The 26448-nt window shown below is 50.1% G+C and overlaps 1 protein-coding gene across 2 annotated transcripts in view; it reads left to right on the forward strand.

Moving 5' to 3' along the window:
* Positions 1-26448, forward strand: part of PRICKLE2 (prickle planar cell polarity protein 2) — a 108855-nt gene that overhangs the window by 40874 nt on the left and 41533 nt on the right. Inside the window, exon 1 of one of the 2 annotated variants that reach the window (XM_075053451.1) lies at positions 8493-8715. The exons of the other annotated variant lie outside the window; for it this stretch is intronic. The gene's annotated coding sequence lies outside the window, so the exon portion shown is untranslated. Of the gene's footprint in view, positions 1-8492; positions 8716-26448 lie in introns of those variants that run through there. 2 annotated transcript variants of the gene reach the window in all.

A 26448-nucleotide genomic window follows, 5' to 3' on the forward strand; every position in this document is an offset into this window, starting at 1 on the left:
AACCATTTGGAAGAGCAGATCCATAGGAGCACAGTGTCGGGCGAGCCCGATTGCCTTGCTCTCTGCTTTTAATTGTAATGAATTATATGGCTCAGCACGGCGGGGTGCCGAGCCTCTTGGCTGAAACTTGTGTAATTCACGTAAGTGTTTACACAAAAGCCAAGTAAATGTTAAGCTTCCTACAGATTTCAATATACATGAACCCTTGTTTGTATTGGGTTTGGGAGACCGGCGGAAGCAAAGCGGCGCGTATGGCTGTGCGTCTGGGCGGGGGATGTGTGCACATATGTGAACCGCACATGTTAAAAGACATGTAAAAAATATGACCTTTAACTTTCCCTGGAGTGGGCTTTGCAGTGACCGGTCTGATTCCTCCCCCCAAAAAAAAGAATTCTGTATAATTTTGGTTTATTAAGAGATGCTCACAGGCACAGGGGATTTTTTGCCTCTTGACCGCTAAAAGGAGACTTGTGCCGCCGAGGCTACCGGCGTCCTTTGAAGTCCTCCCGTGTGCCCGCATGATGCTTCTAATTACTGCAAATGAGCCTTCTGCAGCACAGGCTGCTGTGTAATTCAAACCAACGCTGCTCGCCAGATGGGATCCCTCCCGGGCTAGACCTCGGCCGCGTCCGTCCCCACGACGGTGACAGGGAGCCCGTCACGCGAGCGGGACGAGACGTTGGTCCTGACCTCTGACGGCACCTGGTTGTGGAGCAGAGGACCCTTAGCCCGGCCGTGCCCTGGTGCCTTTGGGAGGTGACCCTTGGCTCCAACACAGGGTCCGGCCGTGCAGAGCAGCGGGTCTCTTGGCCTCCCCTTGACCTGAGAGGAGCTGAAATTTGGGACCTTGCACGTCCGCCAAGCCCTTGTTGTTGTCCTGGTGGGACCAGGTTCACTTTGAAATAACACCACCAAACCGGGCTGTTGGAGAATTTGCATTAAGATGATTCCCTGGGCACAGTGCAGCCAGGAGATCTGTATACCTGGATGTAATTTTATTTTTAGAAAGCACGTTAAGGAGCATAACGACCTCATTACCATGCCAATTGCAGCCTTGCCTGTTCAAGAGTATTTAATTGTTTTCACTCCCTGTGCACAGCCAGTTTTGGTGGATAGGGCAAAAGCAGGAGAGGAAGGGAGTTTGTGTGACTGGAAACAATAAGGATGCTGAAGCAGAAGGCGAAGTGCTTGTCTTGAAGCATCCCTGTAAGATTCCTTCCCCAAAGCATCCCTGTAAGATTCCTTCCCCAAAGCATCCCAATACTCAAGGTACTCAAGGAACCCGCAGTGTTTTGGAGCCCTTTCCTCCACAGAGGAGAGGCGGCTGCTTCTCCCATTGCCTTCTGAGGAGCCACAATTTTTTCCTCTTTTAGGCTTTTCTTCTGCTGGGAGGGGAAGTGTTTGAAAGGCAACCCAAGCTTCCATTTCATCAGATGGTGCTGGGAGCTGGGGATGAAGGAGAGGTAAGAGAACTGCCCCATCAGCCTCGCTGCCAAGCGGGCAGTGCTGCGGCGTGGGAACGCTGACCCTTCCCAGCCGCTCCCCGGGGTCTTCTCTTGTGCCTCCTTGCCTTGAGTATTTTTGGCCTCCTTACTACTCCTGTGCAAGGAAGAATGTATAAAAACAGGTAAAAGAGAGAGGAAAGGAGGGGAAAAAAAAAAAAAAAAGGACTTGTGTTTCTCTGGCAGTGGTTTTCTAAGGAGCCCTGATTATTCAGCAGGAGTGGAAAAAACTGCAGAAGATGTAAATAATCTTCGGGATTATGCTAAAGCCAAGCTTCAGTCATTTTCCTGGAAAAAAAAAATGCATGAGGCCTGCTCATTTAATAACTATCAACCAGAATTTCTCTAGGGCTTCTTATATTTTCATGAAAAGGATCAGTTGTCTTGAAGAGAAATGGTAATTCTGATATCTACAAATACCCTTTGGTTGGAAAGCGTGTGGTTCAGGTTGGTTCTTTGATTGGGCTTTTTCTTCCCGTTTTCTTTTTATGATACTATCGTACATTCACATCCACAGTTACACACTAAAATGATCAAAAGCAAAGAGTTGGTTTATCGTGAAAAGGCAAACCATGGCTGCACTCTGTGGTATAGGCTATATCGAGATAAAAATACTACATGATTTTTAGCTTTCCTGTGTTTATGTTTGGTGCCAGAGGTACTTGAGCGATTTTGCAAAGTGTGTATACATTGCAGTCAGGCTTTCCAAAAAAATCGTGGTATCTTTTGACATCTATACAGGATCTTACTTACCCTGCTGGGCTTAATTTTAGACTATTGAGTTTATCGTTCAAGGAGGGAGAAATGGGTTTGTTATGTGCTGTATTTAATCAAGTGCAGCAAAAAACTATCACAGGCATCGTTCATCTTCGCAAGCCAATTTTTGTTTCCATTTTAGTTGTAGAAAAACCCTGCCCTGGTAAAATGGACGCATTTATTGTGCGGATCTGATGGCACCAAGATTATGGCTGCTGGCAGGTATCGGCTGGTTTGTGGGAGCAGTCTCCATATGGATTTTTGTTTTATGGGGTTTCAGTATTGAGAACTGTGTGTTTAATCATTGTAGAAATGCCAGGAGCCAGGGATTTGGGGATGTTTGGAATAAGGGAAAGTGCACGGCGTTCCAGTTGCAGCTTCCAAAACATGAGACGTGCTGCAGAAGCTGAGACCACTGGGTTTCCAGCGACTGGCAGGGTTTAGGGTGCTCATACATCCTTAGACAGCCTTTATCCTTCCCATCCATCCATCCTCCTGAGAAGCTCCATCCGTGGTGGAGGCGAGAGATGCTCATCTCTTTCCTGGTGAACCTGGGTGCGATGGAGCAGTTGTTGGTACCAGGCGTGGAGGAGGTCTGCGGTCCCTCTCCTGCTCCGTTCCTTGGGCTCTGGGCGTTTCTGTGGAGCTCGATGCCCGAGGTAATGAGAGCAGGGTGAAGAAGGGAAATGTCCACCACAACTCGTGGCAAGGGACCACTCGGTCGAGCGACGAGCATCTCTCGTCTGCGCAGGGCATAGCCGAGGTGACGCTTCCCAGCGGACAAAGCTGCAGCTGAAGTTTCCGCCGTGGGGAAGCCTGTTGACTGCAACTACAGAACGTTTTAATATTTAATGAAGACTTGAAGAAACGTCATGATTCACCCGTCTGGGCTTCAGTGGCACGCGGGGAGTTTGGAGCGTGCTTCAGCCGCTGCAGCGATCGCATGTGCAAAGCAGCCGGCGCGGTGCCTGGCTGGCAGCAGCCTGAGCAACAGGGCTCCTCGCTTCTGTAAATTTTGGGCAGACAGACAGGAAAATCCAAGCCCCGAGCGTGGTGTTCATAAAAATGCCTGGCTTTGTACCGGACAGCCCTTTGCGTGGTGGGGATGCTCTGATTTATTGGCGCATGGGGCTTGTCGAGGTGGGACGGTGGGACTCGCATTGCTCGGGAACAAATTCCGGTAATCGCTACCCATAGACCTCTCTGGGGTTTCATTTCCAGCAGCCCTTAATTCAAGAAACAGTTTCTGTCACTCTGGGTTCAGCCACAGGCAAAGAAATGGCTGAGGGAGAAATAAGTGGTATGTCCTAAGCTGCAGGAAGGAAGCGGTGGTATTTTTCATAATTTGATGCATTAAAATCGTAATCTTCCAGTTCTGTTTCTGAGCATCCTGGCTGTCTCATATATCTGTGGGCTCCTACAGCAATATATTCTTCTCCAGGTTCACACATGCTATTCTGGCAATACCAAAAAAAAAAAAAAAAAAGAAATAAAAGGCTTGGGAGGGGGCAGGGAGGGGATGTGATGCCAAGTGGAACAGCTCTGTCTTACCCGCCTTGAAGAGAAATCATCCGAACGCTGAAGGAGACAGGCTCCATTGCGCAGATTAATGTGCAGTGTTTGAAAGCAGCCAAGAACGTTTTATACACACACACGGCAAGGCTGGAAGGAGCTGGGCGGTTCATCTCTGCAGAAGCCATTCCTTTCCCTAAGAGGGCATTTTCAAAAAAAAAAAAAAAGAAAAGGAGAGTACAAAGGTCTCCAGGAGTGCTCAGCTGCTCAGGCAGTTTAATTGGCTGAACATAGCGCTTTACAGTTGGGATTAATATGGATATTTCTTAATAATGTGTCACCTTGTCAGGAGTTTCAGGGTCAGGACTGCAAGGCTGCACGGTGCTTGCAACTAAAGTTCTTGCCTTTCCTTCTGGTTTTTATTATTACAATAGCTCCCGTTAGTGCATATGGAAAGGAAGATGTCGTTAAGTTGGTTTCTGCTTTTCTTGCCACGGAACTAGTGAAGAAACTGGAAGGACGAGGGGAAGGATGGTCCACAGAGCTTGGCAGTGACGGCTGTGGCGTGGGTCGGCTCACGGCTCCACGCCAGCTTTGACCTGCGCACCAGGACGCGCAGCCTATCAGGGTAAACGTGGTGAGCTCAAACCTGAGCAAATCCCACCAGAAAGCAAATAAAAGGAGTGATTTAGCAGTGCTCAAGATAGCTTAAAAGGACCCGAGACCCTTAGCGTTTTTACAAGTATTTTACAATTGGTCTTACTGCCTTTTATCTCTGTGGGTCTCCCCTGAGTGACCACCAGCACTGGGATGCCCGTGGGGAGGAGGCTGCTCTTCTGTGCCCTGCTCCCAGGCAGCTGGGGCGATGTCTGCTGCCGTTGTTGAGCGTTATTTTGCTTTTTCTCTGTTTTTCTCCTTTTTCCTCACTTTTTCTCACCTTCCCTCCCCGTCCAGCGATTTCAGAGGGGGCTCCAGGAAGCCCACGTACTTGATGAGCACGCGTAATTGCCACCAGCCCTAATGGGATGCACTCAGAAGAAGGTTTCTCTAATTTCCCTGTGCTCCTGTCTGCCCCTACCCCCCTCCAGGAGTGATTGCCTTCACGGGTTTATAATCAACGGCTCGCCCACCGCAGAGGAGAGGTTCCTCTGCCTGGAGACACCGCAGCGCAGAGCAATGAGGCTGAAGCCTTCCCCGCTCTCTATAAAGTCGTTAGCGGCACAAAAACGAGCAGCAAGCGCGCAGCTGATAAAAGTCTCAGCAAGGCATTTGCTCCTATAATGACTGTCTTTTATGCATAGATAATTTTGATAGAGTTGCACTTCCGAAGCCCACTGTCACCAGGGTGGCGTGAGCTGACCTGTTAATCTTAAGAGAAATTAATGAGAATTACAGCTGGCGGAGGCCCCTCTCTGAAGAGCTGGTTCAGGGTGTAGCACCCGAGGGGAATTTAAAAAACGAAGCAGTGTGTGTCGTCCCTTAGAGCTGCAGATAAAGTCTCAGCAAGTCGGTTCCTGGGGAAGAAGGGGGGGTGTGGAGGAGATAAACTCCAGGAGTATACACACCAAATTAACAGCCTAATTCTGAGGAGCATGAGCACATGTGCATTTTCATTGCATCCACTTGGTAATTAATGGAGACTTTTAATTTAGGCAGGAGGGAGCAGAGGGAGATCAGGGCCACCGGGATTTGCAGCCTTTGTGGTGGCTGTACCCAAAGGAGGCCCAGGTGAGATGGTCCTGTGTTACCCCTCGTGATGGTGCTGCTGTGGTGTAAACTGGTTTAGCACCATTGACTTGAAGTGAACTGAAATCAAAGGATCCCTGCTGATGCTTTACACCACCTGAGGTCCTGGCTGTCTCCAGATATTACCAAACAGCTACTACATACTTCACAAAGTGTTTCCTTCAAGTTTTCTTTTTAGGGTAAGTTTCCTTTTAAAATGCCATATATTCTTGTAGTCGGCAAAGATTAAAAGAATAGCTTATCTCTTCTGTACAGAAGACCCATAAAGTCCTTAAATATGCTTTATATTGGTGCTTCTCAAAGGAAGAGTTGATTGCCTGGTCTTAAATATCCCAAATGTGGTCCCTGTGTGCCTGAACACGCATACACAAGAGCTCTCTGAAGAGCAGTCAGAGAGAGAGGCTGCTCAGAGAGCCTGTCCTTAGAAGTTTGTGAGGAATAACACAGCAAGTTGCATTGAAATGCTGTTGTCATTTGTGCATTTAAAATGGACGTGTAGTCCGGGGTTTGGAGGAGACGACAGCAATTAGTCAGCCCTGTTAATAAGGAGCATGTTGCTGGGAAGGGGACAACGATGATAGAATGAGTCATTTATTCTTTAACAATAAAAGGAAGATAAATGGCATTTGGTCAGTTCCATGTGTGCACTTCAGGAGTTTTTAAAGTCTGTTTACCAGTTTGGGGACTAATCCGATATGGAGGAGGGGCAGGTTTTTCTGCAGAATTAACAACTGGTTTGTACTTTGGGAAATGCGATGAAGTCATCCTCTTCCAGGGCAGCTGGAAAGCCCTGGGCGAAGGCAACGTCCTTCCCCACCGCAGGCGCTGGCGGGACCGTGGCACTTTTTCTGTCCACGCCGGCTCCCTCTGGCACCGGTGGGATTCCCCATTTCCCCGCTGAGCAGCGACGGTCCTGGAAGCGCACGGGGACCAGCGTGGCCGGAGGAGGAGGACCTGTCTGCAAAGAAAGGGCTGTTTTGGGAGCAGCTGAGCAGGTACCTGGAGCTGGGCATCCCGGCTGGCAGCGCTGCCCTGCGGCCGCCGCGATGCTGTGGGCTGGTGCTTTCCTTCCGTGGCCAGCAATGTGGGTTGGGACCCGAAATCTGCAGCCTGAGCATGTTGCAACGGCCGTGGCTACGTGGACAGAACCCTTACCCACCGGTCTGCTGTGTGATGGCAAACCAGGGGGTGAAAGCCCCCGTGCAGAATACATGTCCGGGAAAGGGGGAGCACCTCTTGTAAATGAATTTCTCGTTGGGACCCTCAGGATGTCATTTAAGGACTTAAGACCAGGAAAGAAAGTACACTGTGCTGCTCTCCGTTGTCGCTCTCTCTGGCTCAGCCGAGGCTCGCACTGGGTGGCACGTGGGTGGCTCTGACTCTGCGTTTGTTACGGGAAAGCTCAAAAGGTCTCCGTTCGCCGTCCGATGTCTAGCGGTGAGGTGCTGCTGCTCACCTAGCGAACGACCCGGGGAGAATAAAGCGGCAAGGAAAGCCCAGACTTGCAGGGGGAGGGCGAGGAGAACATATTTTGGGTAGTCTGTCAGTCAGCTTGACACTAATTGGTTGCAGTAAGTAATCGTTCTCCATGTAAATTAGACTCCAATTTCCTCTGTAGTCTGTCTGTTTGCTGTGTGGGCTTCGGTCTCTAATTAGGCTCTCACATGGTGAACCTGGGTTGTAAGCTGCTTCTGTTCCTGGAGAGCCGGGCTCAGCCCTCCCCGAGGCTGCCTGCGCTCTTCAAGCCCCGCTCCCGAGCGGGATGGTTCTTAGATCAACACTGCCAAGTTCAAAATGAATTCTTCTTTGAATGGATGTTTCGATTATTTCTTTATTTAAAGCTTGCTACAGCGGGGTGGGGGTAAAATGGAAGGGGGCTTATTGGACTTACAATGGGAATACCCATTGGAAACGCTTCCTCCGCGTTCCTGGAAGCCCTGCTCGCTCCTCCATGAATAGACCTCATTGAATCCTTATCCCCTGTGAAGGCCAGAGCAGCTTGCCCGCATCTGGATCCTGCTGCCTGTCCGCCGGGACACCTGGAGCGCATACCGCTGGCTCCAGCCCCCTCGCTCGGGGGGGGCTGTCTGTGCGCGTTCAGAGCTCACCCAAACACCGGCCCACGTGCTGGAGCCGCTCCAGGGGCGCACATCTGTAACGGAGGGCAGAAACGTGCAGTTGCACGGCAGGCTTTTATCCCCAGCCCTCCGTTGTTCGCAAACGAAGGCAGGGTTTCTGGGTCGCTGCCCGCGGTTTCGGAGCTCTGTGGTTTCGGAGCTGCTGCCGATAGCCCCCGCCTTAGCCCCAGCGTCAGAAGCGAACGCCGTGGTCAAGCACCTAGGTTTGTGTCCAGTGGAGAAAAACGCGTCTCTACAGCTAACGTCTGCGCCAGGCTGCAAAAAAAAGGAAAAACATATGTGTTGGCCGGCCAGGCTGTTTGCCAGCAGCACTTTATGATTCAGTAGTTACCTTTGTGAAACTCGGTATAACTTCAGGAACCACGTGCTAACCGTTTCTATAAACCTTCTCCTTATGTGATACAGTCCTGACCCAGATGTGTCAGTGGTACGGTTGGGCATTCTGATAAATACTGGGTTTATTGGTATCCTGATATTTACCTTATTGACTTTGGATCCGGTGATACACGCCGGGAGTTGCTGGCTTTCGTCAGTGCACTCACAAGGCTGTGGCTCCCTCGAAGCAGGCAGATAAGAAACCCTTTTGGGAGAAAGAGGTGAAGCAAATTGAGCGTGGGGCTTTTTTATTGCTTCTCTTCACGTGATTTACATATTGGCAAGGTAACTTTGCTTTTATACCGCTAGTCAAAACTGGAAGGGATGTTGGCTCCGTGGAGAGCTAAATTTGGGTAAAGAGACAGGATTGGATTAGGGCTTACGATTTTTCACCAATAAGCTAAAACTGCGGCGGGCGTCACGCCGCCAGCTGGGGCAGCAGCCGGGGAGCCTTCCCTCCCCAAATGACCGCAGCCGTTCTCCGGCTCGCAGGCAGCCTCCCAGCCCGGGCACCGCCGCCGGAGGATGTGCTGTGGTCCACGGCACCGAAGACGCTCGCCTCGCCACTGCCCATCCTTCCCATCCTTCTTTCCTTCCCATCCTTCCTTCCCATCCATCCTTCCCTCTGCCCTTTCCCGTTACGCGGGGGTTTGCCAGCGTGTGAAGTGAATGCCTGTTTAGCCCGGGTAAGTAGTCGCACCCGATTTATAGCCTATGAAAGTATAAGCCGCTTTAATGCTGTACAAATGTTTGCGTTGGGAAATGATGTTCTTTTTTTCAGCTCTGATTCCTGCCTGCCTTTGTAAGCGCTGGTTCTCGCTGCAGGCAGGGGCTGCCGGGGGCCAGGCATGGCCCCCCCTCCGGAGCAGGGATGTGCCGTATCCCTTGCTAATATCTGATGCAGAGGACACGGTAAAACTTTTCCTTGATGCAAACAGGACTTCTCTCGCCAGCCCCTGAGCTGCTCCTGCTTTTTTTTACACTGTTGAAAAAACCCCCCGAAGAGTAAAACCCTGCGGGAGGCTGGAGCTTATCTTCAGCTCTGGGTTTCCAAACTTGCTGTGTGTCTTCTCAGCTGTTGCAAGGATTTGTGTGGAATGACAAAATGCGAATTTTGAACCTTTGGCAGCTGTGTTTAGTACAGGATAAAGGGTTATTTTTAACTTTGGGATGTTGGATTTTTTTTTGTCTTTGTTCACATGAATTCAGGAGAAAACGTCCAATTCCTTTGAGGCAAAACAAAGGCTTCTAAGTACTTAATCAAACTTGCTGAATTCAATTGCTTTTGGATACTTTAGGACTTAAGCAGATAGGAGGCTGTGTTAGTGACAAACAATATGTTTGGTTGGAAAAAGGGGGGTTCATTCCTGCCGGGGAAGGCAGAGGAGCACGCAGCCTGCCGGACGCCTGCTCTGGGCAGAGGTCCTGGAGCCGTTTGCTGGGTGGGGGGGTTTAACAGCATCCTCTGTTTGCCTTTGTTTAGGCAGCACAAATTATTTGTGTGCTTTAGGATTCCTTCGGTCTTCCAGCAGATGTTTTATCTGCGCAACTGGTGGAGTAATTAGAGAGAAAGAGATGCGGTGCTGGTGTGCAAACACCCCCTTGGGGGGGTGGGTAGAGAAATCGCAGAGTCTGTCCCAGGAGCAGCTGGCTGAGGAGCAAAGTCAGCACAAGATGCCAAAAGCGAAACGCTTATGGCCCAATGTATTTGACTTTATTTCTGCAGAGGGGTTGTTCCCCCTCCCCGCTGCCAAAAACAGGCAGGGACTGCGTCCTGGGGTGGAAGACTGTGCTGCTTCTTACGGCGAATTTCTCTCAACGTGCAAATCGTTCACTCGGGATTTTTGCAGTGGCGGCTGGGGGATGATTAAATATTCCGTCTGCGGGAAATTACCAGGAGATTTGAGTATTTTCCTCAGTGGCTGGTGGCACCAGCAATGGGGTGACATGGGAGCCTCCCTGCGTGTAGATCGGCCTGCCTGGAGGTTTAGAAGGCTCCAGTTGCATGAGCATATTTTTGCTCTGCTACCATTTAAATAATGGCAGCAACACGCTGATTCCTCTAATGATCTTGATTAAGTTATCGGTTATTTCCTTAATTAGCTACTTGATCTACTTACACCTTAAATGAGTCTATTTGTTCACCCAGAGGAGGGAAAAAAAAAAAAAGCTGCTGTTTTTTCGCTTTTAAAAGGTTTTTTTTCTTTTCCAAAAGGCAGCTGTCATCTTAGGTCAATAAGGGAGCTTCGGTGAGCTGGCTCCCCCAGTGCCGCCACATCAGGGGTCTGTGGGACGGCCGTGGTGTTAGCGTGGTGACGAGGGGACCGCGCCGGCGGTGCTGGAGCATCCTGCCTGCCACCGCCGGGTCCTTCCCCAGCAGAGATGCCCTGGGGGGGGGCTGGAAGTGAGCTGCTTTCCAGAGGCTGAGCAGAACAGCACCGTCGCTTTATTCGTGAAGGTGCTGACCTATAAATCCAACCAGCCGTTTCAGGCTGGCCGTGGAAATGTGCTGGCGTTTGCAGATGTGACGCCGAGAGACGGGTGTTGGTGCTTCCCAGGGGCTGCCTCTCCTGGCGGCAGCGAATTTGAAACGAGACAGTGTAGATGTACATTTATTCCTGGCATCAGTGTTACGCAGACAAACAAAACACGTTGAAGTGGTCTTCTGAACGCTCTGCTTGTGTGTATTAACGGGGCTGGGGATGGGGTGGTGTCTCAGGGCCAGTTCTGGAGGAGAAAACGCATCTTTTAATCTCCAGTGGCCTTAAATTTCCCCTGCATTAGCATAGGGCACTGCATTGACCACCCAGTGTCCCTGCACAGCACTACAAAAGCAGCCTCACCAGTTGGCACCAGTTCTTCACCAGTATTGCCCACGCACCACCATTTGTTGCCTGCTCTCCCAGACCTCAGAATAGAGAGAGACTCAGATTTTTCGCTTTGGAGACTCCTTGTGATACATGGCAGCAGCAGCCTGTGCTTCAGACAAGTCTATTTGTTCATGCTTTTGTACTGTTTGTTACTCTTAATGATATTCCCCTCGTTAGCCTTAGCTTCACACCCTCCCTGATGCAGAACTCGCTGAAACACGTATTACGAAATGAGCCTGCTTCCATATATAAATTGGAGAGACAGAAGTTGGGACTCTCCCAGCTAAAACAGAACTAAATGCTTGCCCTCCAGTTACATTTTAGCATCTGTGCCAAAAAATTATGGATTGGGAGGAATTACTAAGAGTTCTGACATACACAAGCTTTATTCCTTTGAGCCTTTTATATTTTTAGCAATTTGGTGTGAATTTGGACTGTGCAACTTTCCTCTCTCCGAAGAAACCTTTCCCATGGCCCACGTGGAAGCCAGAGCATCGCCCCGCGATGCAGAGCCGCGGGGAGCGGCACGAACACAGCTCCAGTGCCGGCGCTCGCTCCGGCCGGGACGTGCTTGGATGGCAGCGCTCGGAATCCCCCGTGTCGTGTTTGGCAGCGCGCGCAGACCCCGTACCCGGTGCTGCCAGCCCTGCCGCCTGCGTTGGCTGACTCTGGGCACTCGGCTTTGCTCTTGTGGTTTTGGGTGATCCCAGGAGAATTGCAGCTTTTGGTTTGGTTTGCAAAATAGTTTCTGAGCTTGAGGGTTGGTGGGAAGGACTCGAGTCTATCAATTCTAATGGCCCAGAAAACAATATCCTAGTATTTTTATATCCTGATTCTTAAATGGTTGTCATGACATTACAAAGGCAAACGCGGTGGATCTTGTGGTCAGCTGCGCTTTGGAACCACAGACGAGCGTCACAGACGTTGCGGTGCCAGAGCAGGGATGGCGACACCTCTGGGTGATCCATGTTTCCTTCCACGTCTGTCCTGGATTGCTTGCGTAACCTCGGACGAGTCGTGGACATCCTCCAAGTTTCGGATGGGGGAGAGCAGCGGAGCTCCCGTTGCAGCCGTGCCGGGGTTGGTGTCGGAGCAGAGCCAGCCCCGGGGTGGTACCCAGGGATGCCTGGAGCTGGACGGCGTGTGCAGTGGGCCCCCGTTGTGGCCAGGACCTCCAAACGCAATGGAAAAAGACAATAAAAGCAGACAAATAACTGCACTCAAACAGAAAGTATATTGCTGGCTTGTCCCCTCGGCTTTTCTTTCTCTGCAAATCCTGGGGGAGGTAGCTGAGATGAAATATTTGCTCTGACGGGGTTAGATTTCTCTTTACATTCCTTGGAAGTTTGTGTTTGGATTTTGCCCTGTTGGTGTTGGTTTATGCAGTGATGTTTCCAGCAGTTCGATTGCGTGGGTATAGTTCCAACTCTTGGTATTCCGTGCAAAGATAAAAGTGAAAGATAGATGGGCCTGGGTAATGAGGTGGCTATTTAATCACAGCAGGACTCACAGGAAAATGTACATTAAATATTTATGGAATGGTATTCATTAACATTTTCACTGTGTTGGCACTGGGCAGTGCCGGAAAGCTGTCAAGAGAATCGGAGTCTGTGTTACGCAGCCATAGACCTGGAAAGAGCCGCAGCAGAGGAAAGGCATGAACGCTCGCTTTGTTACCCCCATGTATTCCTCGTAGCTAGCATTGCATTTGGAGTTGCAGTAGTAATCGGGATTTCAATAGTTTCACTTACAGTTCTGACAATGCTCACGGTAAATATTTTAGGTCTGATTTTTCTGACTGCCGTGTCTTATGTGAGCGCAAGTGGCTGACACCGAACCCCTGATTGGCAGGCAGGCAATTAGAGAGATAAGCCTAAGTGACTTCATGTGTCTTCTTTTTAGATTGCTCAAGTCTGAGTTGCTGTAAAGGGCTGGGATTAGCAGAGATTGAGTTCTCAGGGTGCTGGAAGTCGGTTGTGGCTGGGGGCCTGTGTCCAACAGCAGCTGTAGGTACTGAATTACGGAGTGAGTTAGCCGTGGGCGTGAAATGATGCCAGAAAGATTAGAACTGATGATAAAATGGTATTAATGCTTGATTCATTAACGGCGTAGAAGGAATCAAATTACTCTGGTGCTATAAATCTAAAGCGTTTCTTATGTTTGTTAAGTGAAGCTACTTTAATGGTTGAAATATGTTTCTTTGCCGACCATTGCATCCTCAGATACAGGATCACGGCAAAGGACGTTAGACTTCCCACAGCATAAGTGGAAGGTCTGAAGCAGTAGCAGCCTGGTAGATTAAATACTCCTTTGGGATGAGAGAGGGTCTTGTGTCAGATTTTAGGATACCTTGCTCTACACCAGTAGGCTGAGCCCGAGAATGGCCCCAGGCTGGTCCCAAAGGCTGTACCGGTTGCACAGGTCTGCCAGATTTGGGCTCTGGAGCCAAGGGTTTGTGTCCGTGATGCTGGCCCCATCCCGTGCCATTAGCCACGAGAAGTGATGTGCCCAGCTCAGGCTGCGCCCACGGCCACCTCCCTTGGGGCAGAGAAGGTTGGTCTTGGTATTACTGTCGCTGGGACACAGCTTCGTCCTGCCTTTTAACAAGTGTAAAAGGGACATATGCAGAAAGGAGAGCTACCTTCTTTACCTGAATGCCTGTTGGATAAAATAAATGCTAATCTTGACTAATTAGCTAATAGACTCACTGCGGATGTCTCTGCAATCCATTTATGTACTTGAAAGTCCCATTAATTTCCACTGGTGCCTTACAGCAGAGCAGCAAGTGAAAGGCTCGACCGTGCCCATGCTCTTTGCTTTCCGATCCCTTTTTTCCCCCGCCGTGCATGAGAAAGCAGCCCTGCCGCTCCCGACGGCATCACGAGAGCCGCGTGGCTCGTGCCAGGCGTGGGGCACGGAGCCCTTCTCGACGCGCCTCAGCCTCTGGTGTGTCGTGTTTTGTCGCTTCACATAAAGCGATGCCTTGTAGCACCCCGCGTGGACGGCTTTGATTAACTTGCCGCTCATCTTTTTGGCTGCGTCACTGGTGGTTAAGGTGTGCCGACTGGGGAGGGGGCTGCACGGGAGAACCGGGTCCCGGCCGGGGAGGATCAGAGTCGCAGCAAACGGCTCTCGCTCCTCTTGTTGCTTTGACGTGACGCTCGTCAGAGAAGGACAAATGTGTTTCTTCGCACTGGGAAATTAAAGAAAACTTTGTTCTGGCATCACACGTCACGGTTTTTCACCCTTGGGTGCGGTGTTTGTTGACGTGCTGGTTCCAGCAGCTCGCCGCGTGTTTGCAGTTACTCCTGAGCTCTCCTGCCCAGCCTGGCTGGGGCTTCTTTCATGGAGGGGTTCAATTTCCTCGATGTAAGCGTTTTCTGCTTTCCAAGCTTGTCCTTATTTGCTATCTCCATGCTCTCATTTTCTTAACCACTGTAGGAAACCGTCTCTTGCATGAAGAGCTTAGAGCTCACACCTCCAAACACCTTCACATTAGACGCTTTTTCAGTGTCTAACGCCCACAAAAATCAGCGAGAGCTGAATCCTTAACTGCTGCCAAATATCCAGATATCCTGAGCATCTGACTGCTTCCCTTGATCACCTCTGTTAGAGTAAGGGCTGGCAGAAAGGAAGGGAGAGGAGCAATCCCTCCTGGAACGTGAGCACCAGCAATGGTTCAGAATTAGTCTGGGTCTAAGCCACAGATTTTTTGCAATTTTGGACCCAGAGCCTGTCACGTAAGCGACTTTGCAACCGCTGCTCTGGCTGCGGATGATGATCCAACCCCTAAAACTGGTGTTTGGGGGTGAGGGTGGTGGAGCAACATGGGTAAAGCAGGTCACTCTTTTCCCTCGCAGTGGGCTCCCCAAAATGAGAAAAGCAGCAGCAAGCGGTTGTTTGAGGTACCAGAGGGTGTGTTTTGAAGAGCTTAGTCCTCAGCTCCCCAAAACTTAGGGAAGGCCTACTTGAATTTCGTAGCATGAATCTGAAGGGGAGCAGCAAGTGCATCTGATGTTGGCAATTCCGAGTCCCGTGCGGTGGCACGGGTCCTGCTGGTGAGCCGTCGGCAAGCGGTGTTTTCACCTAAATCCTCAACTGATTTCAAATGAGCATCTACCCTGCAATTTCTCCACCATTTTAAATACGTTTCCAAACCAATTAACTGTTGGTGTAAAAAAAAATCGTTGCACTCCAGATAGGTCACTGTATCTGCTTTCCAATCCTTTAAAATATTCTCCTATCAGGAATTCTTCTCTTGTAAACCAGGGCTGCTTTGGATTTTGGTGAGCTGTAGAGCAATTTTTCCGTGCTATATGCGCACTGCCAACTTTCTGCAAACCTGGCATGGATGGGGACAAGATAAACAAAGGAGTTTATCTTAGAGATGCTTCAAAGAAGGACATTGGACATGTGCCCATCAGAGGAGGATGGATATATGCCTACCATAAATGATTTTTGTCTATATTTTGTCATTTTCTGTAGAATGGTTCATCTCTGAGGCTCCAGCAGCTTTAGAAAGTTGAGTATAGCAGGTTTGTCTCAACTTACAGGTGACGGGGTTTTGTTCGAAGCCATGTGCAAAATCATAGTTGACCTCAAAACTAAACCCAGTTTCGTGACCCTTCTGTAAGCACAGGGTACTGCTTGCTCAGGTGAAGGTGGAGAGGCTGGGAAAGCAGGAAAGGGCTCTCCTCTGCATCTTACGTGGACTAAAAACTTTACCAAAGTCAAAACTTTTTTCAAAGAAGCGCTGTTCAGAGTACAGCAAATGTCAAAATCCTTCTTGGCCATGGGTTTGCACCGGTGTGTGTAGCAGACGCTCAGGGAGGGGAAAGCAGCTGTTGAGCTGTGATTGCTGCTTATTACACTAATTATAATAGTCTCGCCGGTATCGTGAGCTTCTCTTCTCCTTCCCCCATCTGTCTGTTAGGCCATCCATGGTTGCTCATCTTTTTGAGATACGTGTTTGAAGTGCTTAGTACCGCAGGGAGCGTGACTGCGCTTCCCCACACTGGTGCAAGGGAATGATTGTGGTTTGCACAGAGAAGGAATTTTTAGGATTGAGCTCTTTACCCTGAAATAAGGGCACGGCAAGGTGAGGTGTTGCCCTGGCTCTGCAACTCCACGTTTCCAAGGATCGCAGCCAGGTGAGCCACCCTGGTCTGGAGCATCCCAACCTGTTTGGGATAGAGGGAAGAGGACGATGTCCGGTGCTTGCTTCATTGCTTTTCCTCTATATTTGGGGTTTTGCCCTGTAGCAGTACAACCAGTCTAAATACCGGTCAGAGCAATCCCCTCCAGTCTGGGCACGCTGCAGGAAGGTTCCCAGCTCTAACTCAAAGAACATCCACTGTTTTCCAGAAATGTCCTCACCCCTCTGCCAGGGGAGCCTGGCCAACCCTGCCGTCGGTACCACCGCTGGCAGCGGCTGAGCTGACCCCCAAATTGCTGTGCTTTTGTGGCAAGGAGACACCGTAAGTTAAACGCTCAGCAAAAAGAAAGCACGGCTCCTTTGGATGCCCACCTGGTTTTTATTTCACTGGGGAGGAGTTACTCGTTGTCATAGGGCGCTCGCTTTGAAGAACAGCCCGCTCCAAAGCAGCCAGCAAAATGCTTTCTGAACCGCGAAACAATGGGACTCACTAAATCTCTAGCAGCAATAACTGCTTCTAAAAGGCTGATGTATTTAGTCTGCTTATGTTTAGCAAACATGTTTGCTTCGCCCTTTGAAGATAATGCTGCGTGCAGCACAGCATGGTAGGGAAAAAAGAGGAAGAAACGGCCTGTGGTTTTCAGCATGTTTAACAAGCAATGGCTGACGGGAGCAATGGCATTCAGTAATGCTGGTGTCCCCCCGTTAACTGCCAGCGTTTGGGTTTCTCCCCCCTCCCGGTCCCCGAGCCGCGGGCAGGATGCCCTCGTGGGCTCGTATGAGCTGGGAACACCACGCCTGAGGCCGAGGCTGGTGGAGGGCGGCAGCAGCCCGACACGGTGATGCTGGTGCCCCCGCGAGCACGGGGCACCCCCCGAAATCCCCCGGCTGGGGACACCTGCGAGCCGTGCCTCGGCGTGGCTGTGACGGCACCGACCGGCATCTCCTCGTAGGGTGGCTTTGACCCTTTGCTAGAGACCGTTCCCAGGTTGGGGGGACTGGGGCTTGCGCAGCAAGGAGGGATGCTCCCGTGCTGCCCCCCGCACGGCACCCATCCGGGAGAGCGGGGACAGGCTGGGACCCCGCGGAGGAGGGAGCCCACGCTTCGGCGCGACCCTCTCCTGATACGGTCTTAATCCCTCTCCGCGGGTCCCGATCCCCCCCCGTTCCTCTGGCAGACGATTTAGTTGCATTTCCCTACAGATCACGGTGAGATAAGAGCGTGGCCGTGTTTTACCGTCAGGGAAGCGGGTTTCGAGGATGGCAGGTTATAGGAGGAAGGGGTGCGGGTTTCCAGCTGCACGCTCTCACCGCCGCGGCCGCCTTTGATGAGGGCTGTGATTGATGCTGCCTTCGGAGCAGGCAGCCGTCAGCCGGCGACGCGCTGACCTTTCCCTGACGGGCTGAGCGGCTCTAATGATCTTGATGGGGCTGGCGATTTGTATATTGGGTTTGATGTACGAGGCTTGACGCGGCATGGAGAAATGGGACCGGGGTATGACTGACAGCCCTTTCCCATTAAGGATGGTGAGGCACAGGCTGTGATTTCCAGTGATTTCTTTCAGTGGGACTGTTGTGCTGAATTATATTGTAGCAGAGAAGTTTTGCTGTTAAATATCTTCCTTTATGTAGCTTCCAAGCAGTTAAAGATGAGAATGAAGTAACTTGCAGGCCAGAAGGCTTATCGCTAAAAAGGCTGTTCAAATTATACACTTAAATTAATTAATATTTAGTGAATTATTTTTACTCTGACTTTAATGTTCAGCCTCCTTAGGCAGATAAAACAATGCAGTAGCTGGCGTCCGGGATTTTTTTTTTGTAATTCAGCTGTACAAAATTTCAAACCCTTGACTTCTTGCAGGCAACATTAAAACCTTTTAATTTCCATGAGTTGAGCTGTGTATAAATCACACCCTGGTTGGCACATCTCATGGGTGCTTGTGGCAAGAGTAATGAATTTCATGGTTTGTTATGAGCTACTAAAACCAACACAAACACAGAAAGCCCATTGTAATCTCAGCATATCATTCAAGGAAGCAATTTATTCCTAAGTATGAACAAATGTCAAGCCACGATAACAAATTGTTATTACTAATTAAAACAAAGGGAAGAATAGCAAACATCTCCTGTCATTTGTGTGCAGTGCCAGGCTGTCTCGGGGACATTGGAGCTCCATCCAGTGGGACAGCCAGGCTGCAAACCTCGCCGTAGCCCAAGACATGTCGACCTGCTCTGTGCACTCCAGGCAAGGCATAGGGCCGTGGTCCTAATAGGGCTGGGGCCGGGAAACCACCCAGGCTTAAATCGAGATGCCACTTTTTATGATTTTATTGGTGTGGTGTTTGTTTTGTTGGTTTGGTTTTTTTTTAATTTAAAATCAAGCTTAGCTGGATTGTGGAAGTCTTGTAGTGGGTGGAGTTTGGGGTGGACTGAAACAACACGTGCCACTCCGTCTGCTCGCGCTAGCTGGTTTTATATCGTCCAGGTCTACTTCATGCTCTCAGATATGAAATAATAACCTGTTTTGGCACCTTTCTTCCCACCGAGCAGTCAGGAGGTGAGGAGCCAGGTGCATTCCTGACCACGGCCGATCCCCCTAGGTTTGCAAATACACCGGGAAATTTAAGACTTGAAGACATCATGAAAGCCCTTTCTGTTCATGACCCAACATGCGTGATTTCCTCCCAGCCATATTACGGGAGCATCGGGTGGATCCAAAAACGCGCTGGATTTACCGCCTCCCTGTGCATTTAACACAGTTTGGGAGCAAGCAGCAAATCTCTTCCCTCTTAGCTGGCGAAGAGCTGGCAGCCGTGTCTCTCCTGGGTGGGAGCAGAAGCGTGGCCGCCTTAAACCGTCAATGGTTTCTGAAGGAGTTTGGATGTTTGCGCAGCCCTGGGAGCCGCCTGCGGCGCCTGGCGTGGAGCAGGGGCTCGCGCGGAGCCTGGCCGGGGCGAGGGAAGCACCGAAATCCTGCTGGCAGCCGGAGAAGATGTGCGCGGTCTGGTTTAGGAAGGTAAAAACCAGACTTGTGTCGCTTGGCCAGGACTCCGGGCTGGCTCGAGACTTGTCTCAGAGCACGGAGACGGTTGAGCACCGTGCCCCCATCCTGGAGGATGCACAGCTTTTGGGGGGGGGGAACCAGGTGGTGCGTGGCTGGTGCAGAGGAGAGCTCGGTGAGCAAAAGCAAGAAATCCTCAGGGCATAACCACTGACCCGAAACACCCTATTAGACAGGTTTGAAGCCAAAAAATAAAATAAAAATAATCTAATGTGACAGCGACCCTGACAGCGTCAGGCAGTGAGAAGAGCGGCAGCGAGGGAGTCCTGAGCTGCTGCCAAGGCACATGTTAATGCAGACTTGCAGGGTTAGTTGGTTATCCTGGAAATACATCTTCTATTTTGTGTAAATGGAAAATTAATTTGTTGCTGATCAAAGGTTTAGATCTTTGGAAAACATACCACCAGATAAGCTGAAGATTTATGTGTTTCCTTCGTAACATAGTTTCAGTGAACGCTTTATTGTTCGTGGAAAGGCCCCAGGAAAAATATGTCATTAAAAAAATAACTGCGTTGAGTTTATTTAGCTTAAATTACAATACAGTGCTTTAATGAGGCTTTTGTAGATAACATTAAGGGACACTACTAAAAAGTCTTCAGATGAGAATACTATCAGGCTAGCAAAGGGGAAAAAACCGATGTGAGCACCCAGATTGTTGTTCACATTCAGTTACAAATTTGTTTTCGACGTACAAAAGTAAGAAACATCGTAGTGCCGAGTTAAAGCCAGAGGCTATGAAAAGCCTTATTGTTGTTAAGCTCCCTAAAGCTTCTTGCATTAAGGTGATTAAAAAAAAAAAAAAGAGAAAGAGATACAGTGATCGATTGAAATGCCGTCTGCGGCATGAGCTGGGGGTGCGTGGTGGGGACAGCGGGTGGGTGAGGGTCCTTCTGGAGCGCCTTGTCGTGGGATCCGGGTCCTCCTGCGGCATCACCCCTGGGTTTTGCGTGGTTCGGTGCTGCCGGAGCCCGCGGATGGCACAGGGTGTGCTCGCAGCCGCAGCCTCGCCGGGCTGTGCGCCGGAGGATGCCGGTGAGGGTCAGGCGTGTCTCGCCGGGTGAATTGGTAGGAAATAGAGAAAACTGTCCCTCGAATCAGCCGCAGTGCGTATGGGCTGTACCTCCCCTTCTGTGTCAGCTGCTGCTGGGCTCGACGGTGTTTGAAAAAACGGAATTCCTCCTCGCAGACAGGCAGCGCGGATCCTCGCCCGTGGCTCTGCCGAAAACGAGCGGAACGCAGCAGCGGTGACGGCAGGAGGAGCGGGTCTGTCTCGCGCGGTCTTGGGCAGCAGCCGCGTGGAGGTACAAATGGCAGCCCTGAGGAAGAGTGGAGGAGGCCAAGTTTTGGGGATTAATGATCTGCATCCGATGTTGGTCTCTCTGCACCTCCCTCCATCCCGTTTTTCTCTGAGATAAGACACCCCTGCTTCTGGCATTGAGAGGTGTGGGGAGGGGTGGCTCTGCTGCTTTGCTTAGAAAGAATAAAGAAAAAAAGAAGGAAAAAGAGAGCTTAACCTAATTTAAAGTCTCGACCTGTATTTCGTGGCTCGGGTTCTCCAAGGAGCTTTCCCTCTACCTTAGGCACATCCCTGTGTGCCTCCTGGAAAGCCAGGCGTTTGGCTGGGAGGAGTGGGGCCGGACCCTGCCACGTAGGGTCTTCTCCCTTCCCTGTTCATCGCTAACGGCTTTTTGCGATCACCTCGCCCTCCCCTCGGGTGTTTGTAAAGCCGTGCCCTCTCCAGCCCCTCGGTCTGCTGCTTATCGCTGCCCCGTGGCCGTGGGAGAGTGGCCCTGGCAGTGTCCCTGCCCCAATCGGGCTCTGGCTGTCCCCAACCTGAGCACAGCTCGTCCTGGCACCCAGGTGGGAGTGCTGGCTCGGAGAGCAGAGATTTCTCTGCAAATTACAGGGGCGAGCATGGGAACGGTGAGGGACGGGGCGGGGGGGAACCACCGTGAGTATCCAGTTCTGCATTTCTGTGGGTCGGAGGAGCGATGGGGAGGTAATCTGTTATTGTGTCTGTTGCTGTGAGCCAGGACGGGCTCGGTGATGGGGGTTCCTGCCGTCCCACCGATCCCGGCCAGGCTGGCGGTGTGTGCGGTGCAGGGGACAGCCTTCGTCCCCGCGGGCAGCATTTCGGGGTGGCAGAGGCTGGAGCCTCTGTGACATCCGAAGGTAGCAGTGCTGTGCACCGCCCTGGCGCGCTGCAGCAGAGGATGCTCTCTAAATAATTCAGAAAGGCAACTTGATCTGACATTCATCGGGTTAGTAGCCCGGCGACCTTGAGGACGCCGGTCTGCTGTCGCTGCACGTGGCCGTGCCGTGTAGCTCGTCGTCATCAGGAGAGTCAACAGTGTCACGTGGAACCCTATTGATTGACGGCCGATCGATACGCCAAGGTGATAAAATACAGCATTTATAAAACATGGGCTCTTACAGTGATTGTTAAATTAACCATAGGGATGAGTTTGTACAGATGGCAGAAAGTTTAAAGTTGACTGAATTTGGGTCTTTGTCTTTAGCAGCAAAGGGCAGAAAGATGTGGCTACATTTACAGGCATAGCTGTCCATCTCACACCTCTGCACCTAAATGGGGGCTTCCTGCTCTTGATCTTTCTTTATTTCAGTAGCTAAGGTTTTACTTCTGGTTGTTTTCTTCATTGCTGGCAGTTGTCAGCATCCATCCTCGTAATGTTGCAAGTCCTTCACGTGACCTTTGATAATGTGCTCCACCAGCTCAGTATTCTCCTTGCTGCTTAATGAAACACCCATTACACCTGTGCAACGTGCAGAATCTGTCAAGAAATCTTGTGTGCCTTCTGGAGTTACTCCAACACATGACCTTTTCACAAGCCTTGCAGCAGGTAATGGTAATATGGAGCAATTGCCAATGAACCGGCAGCTTTCAAAGCAGGAAGGCTCATTTCCACTTTCCTGAGACAGTTGTGTGTCCAAATGTGGCAGCTTCTAACCTGATTTCTTGTCTAAGAAGAGCCTGGTGATTGGATTTTGTGGATATTTAGGTTTGCAAGTATTGGAACAAGAAGTCTGCCAGGAGCAATGACGATTATACGTGCTGTTTGGAGACACAAAGCTCATCTGCTCATAGTTAGCCGTTCAGCTGAGACGTTCCAAGCGTCGGTCCCACTGCTCTTTTACATCAGCTCATGATTCTCACTCCCATTTTATCTTTGCGGATCAACTTAAAAGTTTGCAGTTTCTGGTGTGATCCCCTTCCTTGGGGACGATCCAGTTGGCCAAGACAGCCAAGCAGAACTCACCTGTGCTGTAGGGTGCTTGGTTGCGTGGGGATGAGAGCACCGTCCGCCCTGGCTGGTCCTGGGTGGCTGAAGCTGCTGTGGATGGAGTTGTACGACAGAACACATCGTACAAGAAGTGGGGTTGGACAAATCGGGCTCGTGCCCTGCCAGCCTTTCCCCCGAGCACGGGGCTGGCTGGCAGTCCTGCTCAAGTGGCACTTGGAGCACTAATAGACCCTTTGCTCCCAAGTGTTTATAGCTAAAGGGCCTTTGCTCCTTGAAAGTTAATGCAGATAAAATCCGGCATTTTACTCATGTGTTTGTTGAAAATTAGCGCCTACAGGACCTGCTGTACGGAGCAGTGCATATTCTTTGTGCCGGGAGTAGCCCCTAGTCACTGCTGCGTGCTTTTACCAATACATTTCCAGGGAAGATTGTTACAGTAAACAGGGTAATTTCTGCTCTACAGCGTTTCTGCCCAACATTATAATTTTATAAGCAGGCTTCTTTATTTGCTTTTGCAAAATTCAGTTTTGTCTCATTTCCTTTGTATTGTAATTAACATGTTCTGAATTTCAGAGGAAAAATACATCATCTTGGGGCCGTGGCACATTAACCGTAGAGAGGCGAGCTGACGGCCTGACCGCAACGCCGATGCAAGCTGGACGGGGCAAAATGTGCCAGTTTAGGAAGCTGAAGGGTCAGGAGAGTTTTTTCCTACAAGTTCTGTTGCTCTGTGTAGTTGGAGGAGTTGGAGGGGACCCTCCTCGGTGCTGTGGCCATCCCCAGCAGAAGTGGAGGTGATGCTGCTCCTTCTGCCATGAAGGGAAGGTCTGACCTGGCTGGATGCGGTAACAGGGTCAGTGCTCAACTCTTGGACTTGCAGCTGCACTTAATTAAAAAAAAGAAAAATGAGGGGAAAAAAAAAATTAAAAATCCCCACAAAATTGTAGATGCTCAAATATTTCATCAACGGCCCTGAATTGCTTCCTTTTGTCTGAAGTTGTCTGAGTCAGTTGAGGTCTCTGCACGTTCTCAGTCCATCCCGCTTGGCCGGGGTAAGTTGGGGCGGCTCCGAGGGGGAGCTGGGCTGGTTTGTCCCAGCTGAAGATCTCGCCCTTGAGATTTTGAGTGTACTTCCATATAATGAAACCTAATTTATGAGCCTTAATAATAATAATTTAAGTCATTTGAGACTGCAGAAAAACTCGCAGCTGTAGTTTCCGCATCCTTCTGTGTTCTGTAAATATAGCTAATATTGCCAAAATCAAGGGCTCTGAAATCTGGAGCCAGGCCCCAAAAGTCAGGAGCGTGCTAAAAAACGCTACGTGTTGGGCGAGTTTTATTTGCTTTCTGTGTTTTTCTGAGCCCACAGAAACTAGGTTTTTGAATTTCACTCGCTTTTTGCAAATGCAAAACGCTCTCCTCCAGTTGACTTGAAGCAGAGATTCATTTGTGACCACCTAATTCCCAAGCAACGGGGCTTAAGAGCAGCAGAAGAGATTTGGCAGCGTAGCTCCTTCTCTGCATTTTCTTTTCTTTTCTGAGGGGAGGGGAACACAGGGGAAGGAGTCTTCGGCATCCCCGTTGGGGTTGCGTATTCCTGGGGCTCGCAGTACTTACCTGAGATACACATAAAAGGTGCCAATTGTGCCTCTCTCGGGGCTGTATGAAAGAAAATGTATTAAAATATGCGGTAACCAAAACACCACTCTAATAACTTGTATTTCCTAGAATATTTAGCCCTGCTGGTGCACAAACATGCTGCATCTAAAAACCAGTGGGGAATCATAGCAAATGACTGCAGAAAATAATTAAGAGGGCATTGAAAGCCAGGAGAAAAACGATATGTTGCTCCGAGCCAGCGGATCATTGCTTTAATAGCCTGCGTACCTAAGAAGCGGTGCCTTAAGTTTGACAGCAAGTTGAGATCGGTCAGCATCAAATAAGATGATAGTTGGGGAAGGATAATTAGTGTCTTCACACCATTCAATTTGGGCTGCTGGTGCGGAGCCAACTCTTTGAACCACACACATGCGAGCCAGCGAGAAGGATTTTTTTTTTTTTGGATATTTTTTTTTTCCCTCTCCCTTTCCCTAAGCAGCCCGCAGGATTTATTGATGCTAAGAGCGGGCTGATTTCCATGTAAATAAATGGCGAGGGTGGCTGGGCCGCGGCGCGCGGTCCGGATGCGGTGACTTTGGCTTGCTGACATCATTGCTCATTAGCATGCAGGAGAGGAGAGCAATGCAACAGCAGAGCCCCGCGTCGCTCCCGCGCCGGCAATTATTCTCCACGGGCTGCGTCTCTCCTCGTTAATGCCTTGCGCTCGGAGAGCAAATTGGACATCCTCTTGCCACCTCGAAGGGTCATTTAGTGAAAGGCAGGCTGGAGGGGGGGAGCTGCCGGATTCGTTTGGATTGGGAGCAGAGAGAGGGGCACCATCCGGAGCTGGATTTCCGAATGAGGCAATTTAAACGTAAAGCTTAAGACGCGGGGCAGGAGCGGCACGTTTTTCCCCGGCAGGTTGCCTTCGGAGACGCGCCGCGGTCGGTGCGCGGCTCGTCCGAAAGGCTCCGACGAGAGCCTGCGTGGGTCGGGGCGGTGGGCTGCGCGGGGGAGCGCGGGATGTTTTATGGCACTGCGGTGCTCGGGCTGGTCCTGGGAGCCAACTGGGACCACTAGGACGGCGGAGCGACCCGCTGGATTTTTTCCTCCTGCGCTGTCGCCGGCGGTGGGAACAGGTAAGAAACTACCTTTTGCCGGCAACTTTGAAGTCGTCGTGGATTTTTAGGAGGGGTGGGAAGAGAGGGGGAGGAGGAGGAGGAATAAGCAGCGTTCCGTGGCTGCACGTAGCTGCGTGCGAACTTTGCTCGGTGTGCTGGTGGTGGTGATCTGCGAGGGGGCTGCGCTTTTTTCCCCAGCCTTTGCTGTTCTCCTTGTTTATGGACATAAAAGGTTAATTGTTAAATTGCATTTCTGCAGCTGCAGGCAGTCGGGGAGTAACACTGATGCCACCGTAATGGATTTTTCATTTTAAAAATAATCAGAAAAGCTCAGCTGGCTCTAATAGGGATAACTATTAAAAAATCCTCATCTCTCAGTGTTAATTTTATTGCTCTGGTAAAGGCAGTTTCTGGAAGCCTGGGTTCTCTGGGCATTTTCTGAGCAGACTGCGTGCAGGCTGGTGTTGTGGATGAGGACATTACTGTTCAGCTGTTTACTGTGGTGGGTTTGCCTTCCTGAGGATGGAGAGTTTTAAAGTAATAATCTTTCTACATTCTTCTTTTTCGTGCCAGAATACCTAACTATAAACCAACCTAGAACTGCAACCTGGGGGTTATGTTTTTCAGTGCAATGTTTTCAAGTCAAATTTCCTTTTTCTCTTGTTCCTTGAAGGAACATTTTAAGCAGATGTGACGCAGACGTGACCTGTGACCATAGAAAGATTTTAATCCAGTTACTTTTTGTTTTGTAGTCATGATTCCTTGGTGGTGCTAAACACTGATTGAATCTTTTTGAGCCGTTGAGGATTAGCGCTGGACAGAATAATGCCAAAATAATTATTCGCACCAGATGCAGTGTCATCCTTTCAGTTTTAGCTCTCTTATCTTGTAACTTATCTGACTTATTTGTATTCTGCGATTATTTCACCTACTGTGGGAGCACTTACATGTCTCACATCACTGCGTTGTATTTACAAGGCTGACGGCTTGAGCCTGCAATAAAGATTTGTGAAGTAAAACTATATGCAGCTAACAAGATTATATTTTGCTTCGTCTTTTAATCTGCTCCCGTTGCGTGTTTTCTACCAGCCAGATTCAGCTTAACAAAATGACCCAGCCTTGTGCACTTGCTGTTGGCAGACTTGCTCGGGCTTAGCCGGCACATACAGAGGTCGGGCTGGTAGTGATTGCTTTCACAAGCGGGTCAGTATTGCCTGTGTCAGGGGACGCCGTCTAAGCCTTAACTTTAGAAATAATTACAATTTTCAGCCTAGCTCATCCTGCTTCTGAGCATTTTGCCTATCAGCCAGGTTTTTTCCTTTAGGACGTACGGCCTGGGAGATGCTCAAA

This window comes from Buteo buteo, chromosome 21 (assembly GCF_964188355.1).
Source record: "Buteo buteo chromosome 21, bButBut1.hap1.1, whole genome shotgun sequence".
NCBI classification, from domain to species: Eukaryota; Metazoa; Chordata; class Aves; order Accipitriformes; family Accipitridae; genus Buteo; species Buteo buteo.